Source organism: Rutidosis leptorrhynchoides, chromosome 3, assembly GCF_046630445.1.
Source record: "Rutidosis leptorrhynchoides isolate AG116_Rl617_1_P2 chromosome 3, CSIRO_AGI_Rlap_v1, whole genome shotgun sequence".
Taxonomy (NCBI): Eukaryota; Viridiplantae; Streptophyta; class Magnoliopsida; order Asterales; family Asteraceae; genus Rutidosis; species Rutidosis leptorrhynchoides.
Window position 1 is genome coordinate 548305351 of NC_092335.1, and position 20840 is coordinate 548326190.

The window sequence follows — 20840 nt, forward strand, 5'->3', positions numbered from 1 at the left end:
AGACGCAAACGACCAAAAAGCTCAAAAGAACAAAAGACAATCAAAAAGGTTCCAATTATTGATAAGAAACGTCTCGAAATCACAAGAGTACAAGATTCAAAACGCAAAGTACAAGATATTAAATTGTACGCGAGGACGTTCGAAAATCCGGAACCGGGACCAGAGTCAACTCTTAACGCTCGACGCAACGGACTAAAAATTACAAGTTAACTATGTATATAAATATAATATAATATATAATTAATTATATTAATTATATATATATTATATATATATATTAAAAACCGTCGGCAGCAAGAAACTCCAAGGGTGTGAGCTGTAAATATATCTCCGCGACTCGCGGAGTTTTAAGGGCATTTTGCCGCGAGTCGCGGAGCCCCAATTTTCAACTCTGGCTATAAAGCCAACCGAATTCTGATCAAATTTCATATCTTATTTTCATCTCTCTCTCAATATATACGTAATATATATATATATATAATTTATATTTTAATTTTAATTTTAATTCTAATAATAAGGGTATGTTAGCGAATGTTGTAAGGGTGTAAGTCGAAATTCTGTCCGTGTAACGCTACGCTATTTTTAATCATTGTAAGTTATGTTCAACCTTTTTACATTAATGTCTCGTAGCTAAGTTATTATTATGCTTATTTAAAACGAAGTAATCATGATGTTGGGCTAATTACTAAAATTGGGTAATTGGGCTTTGTACCATAATTGGGGTTTGGACAAAAGAACGACACTTGTGGAAATTAGACTATGGGCTAATAATGGGCTTTATATTTGTTTAACTAAATGAAAGTTTGTTAATGTTAATATAAAGATTTACAATTGGGCGTCCCTATAAATTACCATAAACACTCGATCGGACACGATGGGCGGGGTATTTATATGTACGAATAATCGTTCATTTAACCGGACACGGGAATGGATTAATAGCCACTAGAATAATTAAAACAGGGGTGAAATTACATTCAAGGGTAATTGGTGTAATTGTTAACAAAGTAGTAAAACCTTGGTTTACACGCAGTCGATAACCTGGTGTATTCATTAAACAAAGTATTAAAACCTTGTTACAATTCGAATCCCCAATTAGTTGGAATATTTATCTTCGGGTATAATAATAATTTGACAAGGACACTTGCAATTTATATTTATGACTGATGGACTGTTATGGACAAAAACCAGACGGACATATTGAATAATCCAGGACAAAGGACAATTAACCCATGGGCATAAAACTAAAATCAACACGTCAAACATCATAATTACGGAAGTTTAAATAAGCATAATTCTTTTATTTCATATTTAATTTCCTTTATTTTATATTTAATTGCACTTCTAATTATCGCACTTTTATTTATTGTTATTTAATTTTATCGCACTTTTAATTATCGTACTTTTTAATTATCGCAAGTTTATTTTATCACACTTTTATTATTCACAATTTCATTATCATTATTTACTTTACACTTTAATTTAAGTCTTGTATTTATTTTATATTTTACATTAGGTTTTAACTGCGACTAAAGTTTAAAAATCGACAAACCGGTCATTAAACGGTAAAAACCCCCCCTTTATAATAATAATATTACTTATATATATATTTGTATTTTTATAAAAGTAAACTAATATAGCGTTGAGCTTTGTTTAAAGATTTCCCTGTGGAACGAACCGGACTTACTAAAAACTACACTACTGTACGATTAGGTACACTGCCTATAAGTGTTGTAGCAAGGTTTAAGTATATCCATTCTATAAATAAATAAATATCTTGTGTAAAATTGTATCGTATTTAATAGTATTTCCTAGTAAAATAATAACTATTTTATATACACCTCGCTTCGCATCAAGTTATTTTTGGCGCCGCTGCCGGGGAAAAACTCTTAAAAGCCGGAAGCGCAACGCTAATATAAAAAAAAAAAAAAAAGATTTTTTGTTTACTTTTATTAAAATTTTCTTTTGTAAAAATACGTTTTAAAAATATAAAAAGAAAAACAAAAATATTAGTATTTTTAAGATTTTGTTAAATATTTAAGTTTTATAAGTTTCTTTATTTCTATTTTAGTTTATAAAAATTTAAATTTTATTAAACATCTTTTATTTATAAAAAAAAAAACAGAAAACATAAAATAAAAAAAAAAAAAAAATAAAGAAAACGCGTAAAAATTACTACCTGTCAACTGAATTACTGAACCCCGCGACTCGCGGGGTTTTCCTCATTAATCACCGCAACTCGCGGAGACCTTCTGACACACGGACAAAACCCTAATCAAGCATTGATTACGGGTTATTTTTAATTATTATTAATTATTAAACCTAATTATTATTATTATTATTATTATTATTATTATTAGTTTTAGTTTTAGTTTTATTTTTACTTTTTATTTAATTTGTTGTATTTAGTTTTAATTAGTTTTTATTAAATTGTAAAATTAGTAGTTTAATAAAATAATAATATAAAAATAATATTTTTATAAAAATTGTACTTTTTACAACTTTTTGTATATTTTTATATTTTGTACCTTTTTAATCGTTGTAGCGTAATATTTGTATTTTTTAGCTCATATTTAATTTTAAACTTAGTTTTTGCTATAGTTATTTTTACTCCTATATTTTTAGGCTTTGCCGTAGAATTCCTTAAGTGCTTTTTCTTTAGACTAAGATTTAGGTGCTTTAGAATTTTGCGACGCCTTTTTAAGTTTTAGTTTCTTTTTAAGTTATTTCCATTTGGGATTTAGTTTTTCCTGTAAGCTTTAATATTTTTAGACCTTTTACTATGTACCAATTATCATTCCAATTATTAATTTCAATTTGCGATTATAATTTTAAGTTATTTGTAGTAATAAGGTTAAATTAGTTAAGTATTTTTAAGTTTTTATAAGTTTCTTTTATTTTTCCGTCACCTTTTATTTTTCAAACATTTTTCTTTTTCGACCTTTTGCGACGAACTCTTTGTCTTTCTTATTTCTCGCCATTCTAGTTTTTAGGACTTAGAATTTTATTCTACTTCTTATCTAAATTTCTTAAAATTACGAAAATTTATTTTGAGTAGTTAAATTGATAGACATCAAAATTTTCTGGTTCGTAGTAATAGTTGGATTTGTACGTGGACCGGGTTATTGGAGCCAAACAGTCCTCAATTATATTGAGACCAAACGAATCCTGCCCCTCTGCTGCATCTTTTGGCTATTCGAAACGTGGGCAAAATCAGAAAAGTCTATTGATTGGATAACTTATTATAATTTTTCTTTCCTTTTTAAAAACTAATAGGATATTCTGTGAATGCACCGAGCAAGACGTTCATCACCTTTTGTACGTTCACCACCTGTAACTCGATCAAGACATCGTTTAACAAATATAACCGCCGTTGATTTTTCTTTAGAATCGTCATCCAGTCGACCAAGTACTTCAGTTCAAATTTCCGATAATCCATTTTTTGAACCCAACCTCACAATTGAGAATCCAGAAAATATTCAGGAACGGTTCGTAGATCCTGAACCATTAAACTTTCCTCCGGAACCACCAATCATTCAAACAGAGATTGTTGAGGAACGAACCATTAAATCTGAAGCATCTAGTGATACCGATTCAACAAATTCAATTATGGAGAATCTGGAACCTTTAAGTATGGAAGACCGAATGAGAGCTAAACGCACTGGCCAAGGTCACGCAATTACTCATCCAGACATTAATGCGCCAGATTATGAAATCAAAGGACAAATTTTACACATGGTGACTAATCAATGCCAATTTAGTGGTGCGCCGAAGGAAGATCCAAATGAACATCTACGTACCTTTAATAGGATCTGCACACTATTTAAAATACGAGAAGTGGAGGATGAACAGATATATCTCATGTTATTTCCCTGGACTTTAAAGGGAGAAGCCAAAGATTGGTTGGAATCGTTACCTGAAGGGGCGATCGATACATGGGATGTTTTAATTGACAAATTTCTTAAACAATTCTTTCCTGCATCTAAAGCCGTAAGACTTCAAGCAGAAATTGTTACGTTCACACAGAAACCAAATGAAACTCTATATGAGGCGTGGACAAGATATGGAAAGTTGTTAAGAGGATGTCCGCAACATGGTTTAGACACCTGTCAAATAGTACAAATATTCTACCAAGGATGCGACATCACTACAAGGAAAGACATAGATATAGCAGCTGGTGGTTCTATTATGAAGAAAACCGAAAATGATGCTTACAAAATTATTGATAACACTGCTTCCCACTCACATGAGTGGCACCAAGAAAAAGATATCATTAGATCATCTAAAGCAGCTAGAGCCGATTCTAGCCATGACTTAGATTCCATTTCAGCAAAGATAGATGCTTTCGAGAGACGAATGGAAAAGATGACTAAAGATATTCATGCTATACGAATTAGTTGTGAGCAGTGTGGAGGACCACATTTGACAAAAGATTGTCTCAGTATTGAATTAACAATGGAACAAAGAGAGAATATTTCATACATAAACCAAAGGCCTGGAAATAATTATCAGAATAATTATCAACCGCCAAGACCGATTTACAATAAAAACCAGAATTATAACCGAAATATTCCATACAACAACCAACAAGGTCCTAGCAATCAACAAGTATCCAATAATACTTACAATCAGCAAAGACCAAATTTTCAAAACAAACCACCACAACAAACCGATGATAAAAAGCCGAATTTAGAAGATATGATGACGAAGCTAGTTGAAACTCAAACGCAGTTTTTCACATCTCAAAAACAAACTAATGAACAAAATGCTCAAGCATTTAGAAATCAACAAGCTTCTATTCAAAATCTGGAACAAGAAGTAAGTAACCTAGCAAGGTTAATAGGTGAAAGAAAACCGGGAAGTTTACCTAGTGATACAAATGCTAACCTCCGGAATGAAACAGCTAAAGCTATTACCACAAGAAGTGGTACAACACTTAAACCACCTGAAATACCTGTAACTTCTGATGAAACTATTCCTACTCCACAAGAACCACAACCTGATCAAGATAAGGAAAAAGAACCGGTAGTTGAAAAGGTTAATGAAGATAACACAGTTAAGGATAAACCTTATGTTAAACCATACCAACCACCACTTCCTTATCCGAGTAAAATGAAGAAAGAAAAACTTGAAGCCGAGCAATCCAAATTCTTGGATATGTTTAAACAGATAAATGTAAATCTTCCTTTCATTGATGTGATTTCAGGAATGCCAAGATATGCTAAATTCTTGAAAGATCTAATCACGAATAGAAAGAAAATGGAAGAACTCTCGGCTGTTACTATGAATGCTAATTGTTCAGCAGTGCTGTTGAATAAGATACCAGAAAAATTATCTGATCCAGGAAGTTTCACAATTCCATGTTTTCTGGGTAGTCTTAGTTCAATAGAAGCATTGGCAGACTTAGGTGCTAGTATAAATCTAATGCCGTATTCACTATACGCTAAACTAGACCTTGGAGAATTAAAACCAACCAGAATAAGCATACAACTAGCCGATAGATCAATAAAATATCCTAGAGGGATAATGGAGAACATGCTAGTTAAAGTTGGTACTTTAGTATTTCCAGTAGATTTTGTTGTTTTGGACATGGAAGAAGATTCTCAAGTTCCTCTCATATTAGGAAGACCATTCTTAAACACGGCTAAAGCAATGATAGACGTGTTCGGTAAGAAACTGACCCTAAGTATAGAGGATGAGAGTGTTACCTTTTCAGTTGATAGAGCAATGCAACAACCACAATCTGCAGATGATACATGTTATTATATTCAAACTATAGATGCACATGCAGAATTATTAGAAGAATTTCCAGAATTACAAGGAACAGGAGAATGTTCTTTAGGAGAAGGTAATGAACCAATTGATGAAGCTGAAATGTTAGCTACACTTATAGCTAATGGATATGAACCAACAACAGAAGAAATTCAAATGCTAAAAGAAGAAGACATATATCGATATAAATCATCGATAGAAGAACCTCCGAAATTAGAGTTAAAGCCACTTCCAAACCATTTGGAATACGCTTATTTACATGGTGAATCTGAATTACCTGTAATAATATCGTCTTCTCTTACTGAAAATGAGAAATCACAACTCATTTCTGTGTTGAAAGCTCATAAACCAGCCATTGCATGGAAGATTCATGATATTAAAGGAATAAGTCCTTCGTATTGCACACATAAAATCCTTATGGAAGAAGGTCATAAAACGTATGTGCAACGCCAACGAAGACTAAATCCTAATATGCAAGATGTAGTTAAGAAAGAGATTATTAAACTGCTAGATGCAGGTTTGATATATCCAATCTCTGATAGTCCATGGGTAAGTCCAGTTCAATGCGTGCCTAAGAAGGGTGGCATGACTGTCATTACAAATGAGAAAAATGAGCTTATTCCTACTAGGACTGTAACAGGATGGCGTGTATGTATTGATTATAGAAAATTAAATGACGCCACCAGAAAAGATCACTTTCCCTTACCTTTCATAGATCAAATGTTGGAAAGATTAGCCGGAAATAGTTACTATTGTTTTCTAGATGGATTTTCCGGATATTTTCAAATTCCAATAGCACCCGAAGATCAAGAGAAAACCACATTCACGTGCCCTTATGGTACTTTTGCTTACAAACGCATGCCATTTGGACTTTGCAACGCCCCTGCAACCTTTCAAAGGTGTATGATGGCGATTTTTCATGACATGATAGAAGAATGCATGGAAGTATTCATGGATGACTTTTCAGTCTTCGGTGATACATTTAAATCATGTCTAGTTAATCTGGAACGAATGCTAATTAGATGCGAAAAATCAAATCTAGTACTTAATTGGGAGAAATGCCATTTCATGGTTAAAGAAGGCATCGTTCTTGGACATAAAATTTCAAAAGAAGGAATTGAAGTGGATAGAGCTAAAGTAGATGTAATTGCTAAACTTCCACATCCCACCAATGTTAGAGGAGTTAGGAGTTTTCTAGGGCATGCCGGTTTTTACCGACGTTTTATAAAAGATTTTTCTAAAATTGCCACTCCTATGAATAAACTCCTAGAAAAGGATGCGCCATTCATCTTTTCAGATGAATGTATCAAATCTTTTAATATTCTTAAAGAAAAACTCACTAATGCGCCAATCATGATAACACCAAATTGGAATCTACCATTTGAACTAATGTGCGATGCAAGTGATTTTGCAATGGGAGCCGTTTTAGGACAAAGGATTGAAAAACGATTTCAACCTATATATTATGCTAGTAAGACGTTACAAGGAGCACAAACGAACTATACAACTACGGAAAAAGAACTCCTTGCTATTGTCTTTGCTTTTGACAAATTTCGATCATATCTCGTTCTAGCAAAAACGGTGGTCTATACCGACCATTCTGCTCTTAGATACCTATTTTCAAAACAAGATGCTAAACCAAGATTAATCCGTTGGATCTTACTCTTACAAGAGTTTGATATTGAAATCCGAGATAAAAAAGGAGCAGAAAATCTCGCCGCTGATCATCTTTCTCGTCTTGAAAATCCCGAATTAGAAGTTTTGAATGAATCGGCCATACAAGACAACTTTCCTGATGAATATCTATTGAAGATAGATTATAAAGAAATTCCATGGTTTGCAGACTATGCAAACTACTTAGTTTGTGGATTCCTTGAAAAAGGATTATCGTACCAAAGACGAAAGAAATTCTTCAGTGATATAAAACACTATTTCTGGGAAGATCCACATCTGTTTAAAAGTTGTCCCGATGGAATAATACGCCGATGTGTATTTGGAGATGAAGCTAGTAAAATTTTAAACCATTGTCACACAGGACCAACAGGAGGGCATTATGGGCCTCAACTAACAGCAAGAAAAGTTTATGAAGCTGGATTCTATTGGCCTACAATTTACAAAGACGCACACCTTCTTTGCAAATCCTGTGATGCATGTCAAAGGGCCGGAAAAATAAGTCAACGTGATGAAATGCCACAAAATGTCATCCAAGTATGTGAAGTATTTGACATTTGGGGTATTGACTTTATGGGTCCATTTCCAAAATCTCATAATAATCTATATATACTCGTAGCCATTGATTATGTATCTAAATGGGCGGAAGCACAAGCTCTCCCAACTAACGATGCACGAGTTGTAGTCAACTTTTTAAAACGTCTTTTTGCAAGGTTTGGAACACCGAAAGCTTTAATAAGTGATCGGGGTACTCATTTCTGTAATAATCAACTTGAGAAAGTTCTTAAAAGATATGGAGTAACTCATAAAATCTCCACCGCATATCATCCACAAACAAGTGGACAAGTTGAAAATACAAACCGAGCTTTAAAACGTATTCTAGAGAAAACCGTAGGATCAAATCCGAAGGAATGGTCCATTAAATTGGAAGATGCACTCTGGGCTTTTAGAACAGCCTACAAAACTCCAATTGGAACCACACCTTTTAGACTTGTTTATGGAAAAGCATGTCATCTTCCAGTAGAAATTGAACACAAAGCATTTTGGGCTTTAAAGACATGTAATCTTGATTTACATGAAGCCGGACGTCTACGATTAAGTCAACTAAACGAATTAGAAGAATTAAGACATGAAGCATACGAAAATTCGTTAATCTATAAAGAAAGAACGAAGAAATGGCATGATAAAAGAATCAGAAGTTCAAAAGAATTCAAAGAAGGAGACAGAGTTCTTCTTTTCAATTCACGATTCAAGCTATTTCCTGGAAAATTGAAATCAAGATGGTCTGGACCATTCATAGTCAAAAGAGTTTTCCCATACGGAACAATAGAATTGATAAATTCAAATGGGATTGAATTTAAAGTTAATGGTCACAGAGTTAAACATTACATACATAGTCCGATGGAAGTCGAAAACGAAGTTAATCACAATTTCGACACCACAGCTAACTAAGTGTGGGGAGAATCAAGTCTTTAAAGGATAATATGTATTTCTGTTAGAGTTAGATTGTCTGTTTTCTTGTAGTTTTCGAAAATGGAACCCGAATGGTCTTTCCCTAGCAGACCCTAAAGAACTAGTCTTCTCCCCCCATTCTGAATTTTTATTTTTTTTAGGTTTTTACGAAATGAAGACTGCCTGTGAACTAAACCATGGTCTAATGCTACACGCTTTGATCACTAAAAGAAATAATGACATACTACCGAGTGAATTAGTATCAGTAATCAGAGAAAGAATGGACGGAGTTAGAAAAGGATCCAGATGCGAAGATAATAAGTTACAATTTGGTAAAGGAAAATCAAAATCCGCAGCGAAAAGAAGAGCACGACACCTAGAACGATGTCACAAATGCGGAAAATGGTCACATGGAGGTAAATGTTCAAATAATCAAACCTATTCAAATACCGAATTTGTTACTTTATGCAGAGACGGACCGTTCATATGTTTAGAAGAAAAGACAATGAATGCTCGAGGTTACGCCTATGCAGCCATGGAAAATCAATTAAACCGACTATCTTATGAATATAATAGATCATATAACTAAGAAATCTATTTCACAGGTATGTCTGTACAGTTTTTATTTTTATTTTTATTTTTAACCTTTTGATAATAAACGCTAATTTGTTCGCTAAAAAGTATTAAATTGGTATTAAATAAAATTAGGTTTGGCGACCGAAATTATTGATATCGTTCAAAAATTTATTACATCACTGCGAAATTTAACGTTTATTCTTAAGGTATAAATATCTTTAATCAATCAACCCAAAATATTTCAAAAATTCGTCATGAGTTAAATTAGGTCTTGGAACCGAAATTACTTTACCGAAAAGAGGGGCGCATATTTTTGATAATATTTGATTGATTAAAGTGGGATAAAAAGACAAAAAGATTTTTAATTTTTTTTTTTACCATGTTTTTAAAATTAATATTTAAATCTTAAATTAATATTGTAAACTTTGTAAAAACAATATATTTAAAATTGTAAATATTTGAAAAATTAATATAAGTGTGGTATGAATTTATGAATTTTTAAATTAAGTTTGGTGTGAATTTTTAATTTTTAAAATATGAAATTTAAATTTTATGCATTTCAAATTTTAAGTTTGGTGTGAATTTTTAATTTTTAATTTTTAATTTTGAATTTTATATTTAAGTTGTGTGAATTTAAAAACAAAAATTTACTTTATCTCATTAAGTTAAGAATATAATTTTTAAAATTCGTCGTAAGTTGAAGACTAGGTCTTTGAACCGAAATTGCTTTACCCGAGGGAGGGACGAGAACTTTTATTATCATTATTTTTAATCTTATTGATTTAAAGTATGCCAAAAACATTAAAAAACCCAAAAATCTTAGCTTTTAAAACAATCGCTACAAAAAGACAAATTTTAAAATTTTGTCGAGGGACGGACTAGGACATCGATCCGAAACGACCTCGTCCTAAATAACAAGGGAAACAAAATTTTAAAATTAATTTCTTAATTGTTTTATAAGTTAAAGATTATAAAAAAAAAAAAAAAAAAAAAAAAGCAAACTCCGCGACTCGCGGAGTTTGAAGTGCAAACCTCCGCGACTCGCGGAGGGACCAAAACCCAGAAAAAAAAATAAAATAGCTGAACGATCAGTCACTCCCCCACACACAAAACAGAAACATACAGCTCGAAAATAACTGCGAAAAAACCCGAAAATCACCCCCAAAAATCTCAATTTTTAACCGTTAATCACCAAATTTTTTGCTAAAATCATGTTGAGAAGGATGATATCTAAGAACTACTCAAGAAAAATGGTAAATTTCTACACCTAAACACCATTTAATTCGAATTTTAGTGTTCTTGAGCTATTTTTTCCCAATTTGATTTTGATGCTTTTTAGTGTAATTAGACTTAAATTGTTTATATATTATGCTTGTATAACCTAGATTGATGCTGTTTAACATGATTAGAAGCCTTAAACTTCAAATTTTGAATAATCTAGGGTTTGTGTTCTTGAGCAATTTGGGGCTTTTTGATATAAACAGGTTATGGCCGATTTTTGTCATGAATTGTTGCTAAATTGAGTAGTATAACATGTCTAGGTAGTTAAATGATCCAAACTTTAAGCCTAAACATGATTTTGAGAATTAAAGTGGACTTTTTCAAGTCCAAAATTCATGAACTTGATTTTTGAAAGATAATGCCATTTGAGACTTGTTTATTTGCTAGTAATGATTATTTTGACATGTTATTTGAGTTGAATGCTTATGAACTTGGCAAAAATTTTCGTATATGCTTATTTGAAAAAGTGTAGATTTGATAAAAATGTGAAAATAAGCTTAAGTTTGATATAAATTAATAATGTCATTGTAATTATTTTGATTGATGATTTTGCTGACACTAATGCATATTTGGATGCACAAAATTTGTGTTTGATGTGTTTTGCAGAATGAAAGGGGTGAATCTTCATCCCAAGCCCGCCATGCTCCTGCTGAGAACTTGGAACAACAGGAGGTAGATAACTACTACAAGCAGGATGTACCTCATCCAGTCATGACCTTTTCAGATATGCACTTGGAACAGTTGCACCCGAACCTGCGATTTGACAGACTTTGGATAGATTATCCAAAATATCAACGGGGTTTGCATACTCTTCATTCCAAGGTTGTTGAGGTACCGAGGGTCATAGAATGGGGACCCTTGGAAGCTGTAGAATTGGCCGGGCCAATTAGGGAATTACTTGTACAGAGGTATGGTAATTCTTCTTTTAATGACTGGATATGTTTATTCACCATACGCAGACCTGTATATAAAGTATGGTGTGAAGAGTTGTTATGTAGTATAGAGTTGAATGATCGGGTAGCTAGTTTAACCGATCGTTCTTTTATTAGATTTTTGTTAGGCGGTTCGATGCGCCACATGTCTTTACTGGACATGGCTCAGGCTTTACGTATATATACGCCTGAGGAGTTAGCGTCAGCCGATTGTAGAGGATTGATACTAAACGGTAGAAAGATAGATGAGAATTTTGATACACACGGTGTGTGGAGTCAAATGACAAGCCATCACCGTTTCAAAGGGGGAAACTACTCTTATTTGGATATAGATAGAGCCGAATTAAGAGTAATACATAGGTTTTTAGCTAATTCGATTACACAAAGGGGTAAAAACAAAGAAAAGGTAAATGAACAAGATTTGTTTTACCATATGTGTATTCGAGACCCACACAGCGCTGTAAGTATACCATATTGTGTGGGTTATTATTTATCAGCTATGGTTCGGGGGATGCGTCCACATAGCATAATAGGAGGTGGTATTTTTATTACTTTGATTGGTGAATATCTCGGTGTGGATATAAGTCGGGGGGGATTATTAGTAGAAGAGCCGGAACCCCGCGACACTATAGGTTTAAATGTATACCATGGTGCGAAAGTTTTGAAGCGGCGAAATAACGCCGCAGTACGATACAATGGTAGACATCCACAGGTAGAGAGAAACCAGCAGCAAGGTAATGTAGGAGGGGGGAATGAGATGCAAGAAATGCATAGGTTTATAGCTTCTCAGGAATACGAAAATGCTAGACAGAGAGCATTTGAAGATTGGAAAGTTCATCAGAACCAGATCATAGCGCATTGCCAACATATAGGTAGAAACTATATTCCTACACCGAAACCCGTCTTCCCTCCTTGGTCGATAGAGATGCAGCCACCATATCCTACGTATGATCCTGCCGAAGCATTCTATAGCACGTATGGGTATGCCTGGAACCCCTATTGGTACCAATATCATCCTTAGTTTACTTATTATTTTGTAATTTGTAATTATTGATACATTTAATATTTTTGTTAATATTGTAATCATTTTTATAATTATCTAACTTTTTAGACTTTAATAATTTTTGAATGTGGGGTAATAAACCAAACTTCAAAAATATGTATATATGTTTGCAGTTTATCTTATTTACACAACAGGGTAAAACAACGCATTTTCAAAGACTGGCATTAAGTTCAGCAAAAGCAACTAATTTTGACGACAAGATGCAAAATATATGTGAAATAACAACAAGACGGGATGAACAAATGATGTGCACCATTTATCATTCAGCAAACAAACGACAATATATTTGGAAACTTTGGTAAAAATTTAATCATTTTCACACAAATCACCCTCAATAATATAAATTGTTACTGATTTCTTGCAAATGAGGGCATTGCAAGATCTTAAGTGTGGGAAGGGATTAAATTCTTTCGGATTTTAAAATTTTTATATTAAACACTTGGTTACCATTAAAAATACTAGTAAAGCAGTAGTTGTATTAGAATCTAGTGCTCTCTGATAAAAAAGAACAGCCCTAGTCTTATATACTGACTACCCAATTCTAGTAAAATTTTTCAAAATTTTCAATTAAATGAATTAAAATCATGTTTATACATATTTATGAACGATAAAACTAGGTTTTAACACCGAAATTATTGTTACCTCGGAAAGGACATAAATTGAGAAACAAACTAAAATGTTAAAATTCATTTAAAATGGAATAGAGGACGATAAAAAGGAAAATAAAAGCCAAGTGTGGGAAAATTTACCAAATTATTTTAAACATATGTCACATATATCTGTAACAAATAACTGAAAATACTTTTGCTTTGGACTAAACTAAACTGTTTTACCCGATGAAAGAAAAGAAGAAATGGATCTACACGATGAATCAATTCCATCATTAAAAGGAAGTAAAGTCTTCCGAAAAAGAAACGCGCTTCTTGATTTAGGTCATGAAGTTGTCGTCCAGACCAGCTGTAGGTTGACGAAAAATCTAGAAAAGTCATCACTAAAATCAGCAGGAAATCCACGGACCTCAGCATTAAACAGGGTCGCCAAGTGGTCAGATTTATCCTAACCATGAGAAGGATTTATCTCGTACAATGGGGGGGCACCGTGCAAATTAGCTTGATAAGACTAATGAATCAGATCCCCAGAAAGGATAATCTCCTTAAAGATCAAAAATCAGCTTTTAAGCCTGATATTACTCAATCCTTGAGATTGACCTTAAAGATTGAGAATTACAAACTCATGGAATTCAATGATATCTAAACTCGAGCTTAAACGAGAAAATATTTTGATCAAAATTACAAACCGATTTGTTTTCTGAAAACCCTATTTTCAATGCGTTCATTACCATTGAACGTAAAATCCTAGGAATTCACCTGGAATTCATTAGGTCACCTGAACTAAATCAGGTGTCAACCGTAAGAACGGTGGTTGCATAGCATGGTCAAAGACAGGACCTTGTGCCAGACCGAAAAATTATAAGGGTGAGCTTTACTATTGCTCCTACCAAGGATAGTAATTGCGTCCGACACGTTATAGACCATAATCAAAAGCATGTCACGGGAAATTGCCTTAACAGTTGCTTGTTCAACGCTTTCCTTTACAACCGGACGGTAGTTTACCGAAAGGTAATATACGAGACAAGTAAACTGGACGTGTTGCTTTCCAAATACAAGGTTAGCAAGTGGGTGACACAAAACCGCAAGTTTTGAGCTAAAATTTTCAAATCTGAAACCCACCAAACCCACAAAAATATTTTGCAAACACCGGTAAAGGGTTATTCCGGAAAACTTATCTAGGGTAAAAACTAGATTTCAAAAGATCAAATGTTTTCATAAAGATCCAATTTCCTTAATGGATCTAAATTTTTATAGTCATGTGGGACTGTAAACCATATCGTTATTACCATTGTTTATACCGCCGTATAGAAATCACTGATGTACAAAGTATGAAGAATAAAGAAGTGATTCTAGTATTTCAAGACAATATTGCTTGAGGACAAGCAACGCTCAAGTGTGGGAATATTTGATAATGCTAAAAACGAACATATATTTCATAGCATTATTCCTCAAGAAAGACAAGCTTTTAGTTGCAATTGTTCTATTTACAAGTGATATTCGTTTAAATAATAAAAGGTGAAGACAAAAGACAGATTCGACAATTTGAAGACGCAAACGACCAAAAAGCTCAAAAGAACAAAAGACAATCAAAAAGGTTCCAATTATTGATAAGAAACGTCTCGAAATCACAAGAGTACAAGATTCAAAACGCAAAGTACAAGATATTAAATTGTACGCGAGGACATTCGAAAATCTGGAACCGGGACCAGAGTCAACTCTTAACGCTCGACGCAACGGACTAAAAATTACAAGTTAACTATGTATATAAATATAATATAATATATAATTAATTATATTAATTATATATATATTATATATATATATTAAAAACCGTCGGCAGCAAGAAACTCCAAGGGTGTGAGCTGTAAATATATCTCCGCGACTCGCGGAGTTTTAAGGGCATTTTGCCGCGAGTCGCGGAGCCCCAATTTTCAACTCTGGCTATAAAGCCAACCGAATTCTGATCAAATTTCATATCTTATTTTCATCTCTCTCTCAATATATACGTAATATATATATATATATATAATTTATATTTTAATTTTAATTTTAATTCTAATAATAAGGGTATGTTAGCGAATGTTGTAAGGGTGTAAGTCGAAATTCTGTCCGTGTAACGCTACGCTATTTTTAATCATTGTAAGTTATGTTCAACCTTTTTACATTAATGTCTCGTAGCTAAGTTATTATTATGCTTATTTAAAACGAAGTAATCATGATGTTGGGCTAATTACTAAAATTGGGTAATTGGGCTTTGTACCATAATTGGGGTTTGGACAAAAGAACGACACTTGTGGAAATTAGACTATGGGCTAATAATGGGCTTTATATTTGTTTAACTAAATGAAAGTTTGTTAATGTTAATATAAAGATTTACAATTGGGCGTCCCTATAAATTACCATAAACACTCGATCGGACACGATGGGCGGGGTATTTATATGTACGAATAATCGTTCATTTAACCGGACACGGGAATGGATTAATAGCCACTAGAATAATTAAAACAGGGGTGAAATTACATTCAAGGGTAATTGGTGTAATTGTTAACAAAGTAGTAAAACCTTGGTTTACACGCAGTCGATAACCTGGTGTATTCATTAAACAAAGTATTAAAACCTTGTTACAATTCGAATCCCCAATTAGTTGGAATATTTATCTTCGGGTATAATAATAATTTGACAAGGACACTTGCAATTTATATTTATGACTGATGGACTGTTATGGACAAAAACCAGACGGACATATTGAATAATCCAGGACAAAGGACAATTAACCCATGGGGATAAAACTAAAATCAACACGTCAAACATCATGATTACGGAAGTTTAAATAAGCATAATTCTTTTATTTCATATTTAATTTCCTTTATTTTATATTTAATTGCACTTCTAATTATCGCACTTTTATTTATTGTTATTTTATTTTATCGCACTTTTAATTATCGTACTTTTTAATTATCGCAAGTTTATTTTATCACACTTTTATTATTCACAATTTCATTATCATTATTTACTTTACACTTTAATTTAAGTCTTGTATTTATTTTATATTTTACATTAGGTTTTAACTGCGACTAAAGTTTAAAAATCGACAAACCGGTCATTAAACGGTAAAAACCCCCCCTTTATAATAATAATATTACTTATATATATATTTGTATTTTTATAAAAGTAAACTAATATAGCGTTGAGCTTTGTTTAAAGATTTCCCTGTGGAACGAACCGGACTTACTAAAAACTACACTACTGTACGATTAGGTACACTGCCTATAAGTGTTGTAGCAAGGTTTAAGTATATCCATTCTATAAATAAATAAATATCTTGTGTAAAATTGTATCGTATTTAATAGTATTTCCTAGTAAAATAATAACTATTTTATATACACCTCGCTTCGCATCAAAAAGCATGTCATCTTCCAGTAGAAATTGAACACAAAGCATTTTGGGCTTTGAAGACATGTAATCTTGATTTACATGAAGCCGGACGTCTACGATTAAGTCAACTAAATGAATTAGAAGAATTAAGACATGAAGCATACGAAAATTCGTTAATCTATAAAGAAAGAACGAAGAAATGGCATGATAAAAGAATCAGAAGTTCAAAGGAATTTAAAGAAGGAGACAGAGTTCTTCTTTTCAATTCACGATTCAAGCTATTTCCTGGAAAATTGAAATCAAGATGGTCTGGACCATTCATAGTTAAAAGAGTTTTCCCATACGGAACGATAGAATTGATAAATTCAAATGGGATTGAATTTAAAGTTAATGGTCACAGAGTTAAACATTACATACATGGTCCGATGGAAGTCGACAACGAAGTTAATCACAATTTCGACACCACAGCTAACTAAGTGTGGGGAGAATCAAGTCTTTAAAGGATAATATGTATTTCTGTTAGAGTTAGATTGTCTGTTTTCGTGTAGTTCTCGAAAATGGAACACGTATGGTCTTTCCCTAGCAGACCCTAAAGAACTAGTCTTCTCCCCCCATTCTGAATTTTTATTTTTTTTTAGGTTTTTACGAAATGAAGACTGCCTGTGAACTAAACCATGGTCTAATGCTACACGCTTTGATCACTAAACGTAATAATGACATACTACCGAGCGAATTAGTATCAGTAATCAGAGAAAGAATGGACGGAGTTAGAAAAGGATCCAGATGCGAAGATAATAAGTTACAATTTGGTAAAGGAAAATCAAAATCCGCAGCGAAAAGAAGAGCACGACACCTAGAACGATGTCACAAATGCGGAAAATGGTCACATGGAGGTAAATGTTCAAATAATCAAACCTATTCAAATACCGAATTTGTTACTTTATGCAGAGACGGACCGTTCATATGTTTAGAAGAAAAGACACTGAATGCTCGAGGTTACGCCTATGTAGCCATGGAAAACCAATTAAACCGACTATCTTATGAATGGGATAGATTATATAACTAAGAAATCTATTTCACAGGTATGTCTGTACAGTTTTTATTTTTATTTTTATTTTTAACCTTTTGATAATAAACGATAATTTGTTCGCTAAAAAGTATTAAATTGGTATTAAATAAAATTAGGTTTGGCGACCGAAATTATTGATATCGTTCAAAAATTTATTACATCACTGCGAAATTTAACGTTTATTCTTAAGGTATAAATATCTTTAATCAATCAACCCAAAATATTTCAAAAATTCGTCATGAGTTAAATTAGGTCTTGGAACCGAAATTACTTTACCGAAAAGAGGGGCGCATATTTTTGATAATATTTGATTGATTAAAGTGGGATAAAAAGACAAAAAGATTTTTAATTTTATTTTTACCATATTTTTAAAATTAATATTTAAATCTTAAATTAATGTTGAAAACTTTGTAAAAACAATATATTTAAAATTGTAAATATTTGAAAAATTAATATAAGTTTGGTTTGAATTTATAATATGAATTTTTAAATTAAGTTTGGTGTGAATTTTTAATTTTTAAAAATACATATTTGAATTTTATGCATTTCAAATTTTAAGTTTGGTGTGAATTTTTAATTTTTAATTTTTAATTTTGAATTTTATATTTAAGTTGTGTGAATTTAAAAACAAAAAAATTTACTTTATCTCATTAAGTTAAGAATATGATTTTTAAAATTCGTCGTAAGTTGAAGACTAGGTCTTTGAACCGAAATTGCTTTACCCGAGGGAGGGACGAGAACTTTTATTATCATTATTTTTAATCTTATTGATTTAAAGTATGCCAAAAAAATTAAAAAACCCAAAAATCTTAGCTTTTAAAACAATCGCTACTAAAAGACAAATTTTAAAATTTTGTCGAGGGACGGACTAGGACATCGATCCGAAACGACCTCGTCCTAAATAACAAGGGAAACAAAATTTTAAAATTAATTACTTAATTGTTTTAATAAGTTAATGATTAAAAAAAAAAAAAAAAAAAAAGAGAGCAAACTCCGCGACTCGCGGAGTTTGAAGTGAAAAACCTCCGCGAGTCGCGGAGAGACTAAAAACCGAAAAAAAAATAAAAGAGCTGCACGAACTGATCAGCTCCCACACACAAAAACACCCAAAATAACTGCGAAACTGCACCCGAAAAAACCCGAAAATCACCCCCAAAAATCCCAATTTTTAACCGTTAATCACCAAATTTTTTGCTAAAATCATGTTGAGAAGGATGCTATCTAAGAATTACTCAAGAAAAACGGTAAATTTTTACACCTAAACACCATTTAATTCGAAATTTGATGTTCTTGAGCTATTTTTTCCCCAATTTGATTTTGATGCTTTTTAGTGTAATTAGACTTAAATTGTCTATGTATTATGCTTATATAACCTAGATTGATGCTGTTTAACATGATTAGAAGCCTTAAACTTCAAATTTTGAGTAATCTAGGGTTTGTGTTCTTGAGCAAATTTGGGGCTTTTTGATATAAACAGGTTATGGCCGATTTTTGTCATGAATTGTTGCTAAATTGAGTAGTGTAACATGTCTAGGTAGTTAAATGATCCAAACTTTGAGCCTAAACATGATTTTGAGAATTAAAGTGGACTTTTTCAAGTCCAAAATTCATGAACTTGATTTTTGAAAGATAATGCCATTTGAGACTTGTTTGATTGCTAGTAATGATTATTTTGACATGTTATTTGAGTTGAATGCTTATGAACTTGGCGAAAATTTTCGTATATGCTTATTTGAAAAAGTGTAGATTTGATAAAAATGTGAAAATGAGCTTAAGTTTGATATAAATTGATAATGTCATTATAATTATTTTGATTGATGATTTTGCTGACACTAATGCATATTTGGATGTACAAAATTTGTGTTTGATGTGTTTTGCAGAATGAAAGGGGTGAATCTTCATCCCAAGCCCGCAATGCTCCTGCTGAGAATTTGGAACAACAGGAGGTGGATAACTACTACAAGCAGGATGTACCTCATCCAGTCATGACCTTTTCCGATATGCATTTGGAAGAATTGCACCCGAACCTGAGATTTGACAGACTTTGGATAGATTATCCAAAATATCAACGGGGTTTGCATACTCTTCATTCCAAGGTTGTTGAGGTACCGAGGGTCATAGAATGGGGACCCTTAGAAGCTGTAGAATTGGCCGGGCCAATTAGGGAATTACTTGTACAGAGGTATGGTAATTCTTCTTTTAATGACTGGATATGTTTATTCACCATACGCAGACCTGTATATAAAGTATGGTGTGAAGAGTTGTTATGTAGTATAGAGTTGAATGATCGGGTAGCTAGTTTAACCGATCGTTCTTTTATTAGATTTTTGTTAGGCGGTTCGATGCGCCACATGTCTTTACTGGACATGGCTCAGGCTTTACGTATATATACGCCTGAGGAATTAGCGTCTGCCGATTGTAGAGGATTGATACTAAACGGTAGAAAGATAGATGAGAATTTTGATACACACGGTGTGTGGAGTCAAATGACAAGCCATCACCGTTTCAAAGGGGGAAACTACTCTTATTTGGATATAGATAGAGCCGAATTAAGAGTAATACATAGGTTTTTAGCTAATTCGATTACACAAAGGGGTAAAAACAAAGAAAAGGTAAATGAACAAGATTTGTTTTACCATATGTGTATTCGAGACCCACAGAGCGCTGTAAGTATACCATATTGTGTGGGTTATTATTTATCAGCTATGGTTCGGGGGATGCGTCCACATAGCATAATAGGAGGTGGTATTTTTATTACTTTGATTGGTGAATATCTCGGTGTGGATATAAGTCGGGGGGGATTATTACTAGAAGAGCCGGAACCCCGCGACACTATAGGTTTAAATGTATACCATGGTGCGAAAGTTTTGAAGAGGCGAAATAACGCCGCAGTACGATACCATGGTAGACATCCACAGGTGGAGAGAAACCAGCAACAAGGTAATGTAGGAGGGGGGAATGAGATGCAAGAAATGCATAGGTTTATAGCTTCTCAGGAATACGAAAATGCTAGACAGAGAGCATTTGAAGATTGGCAAGTT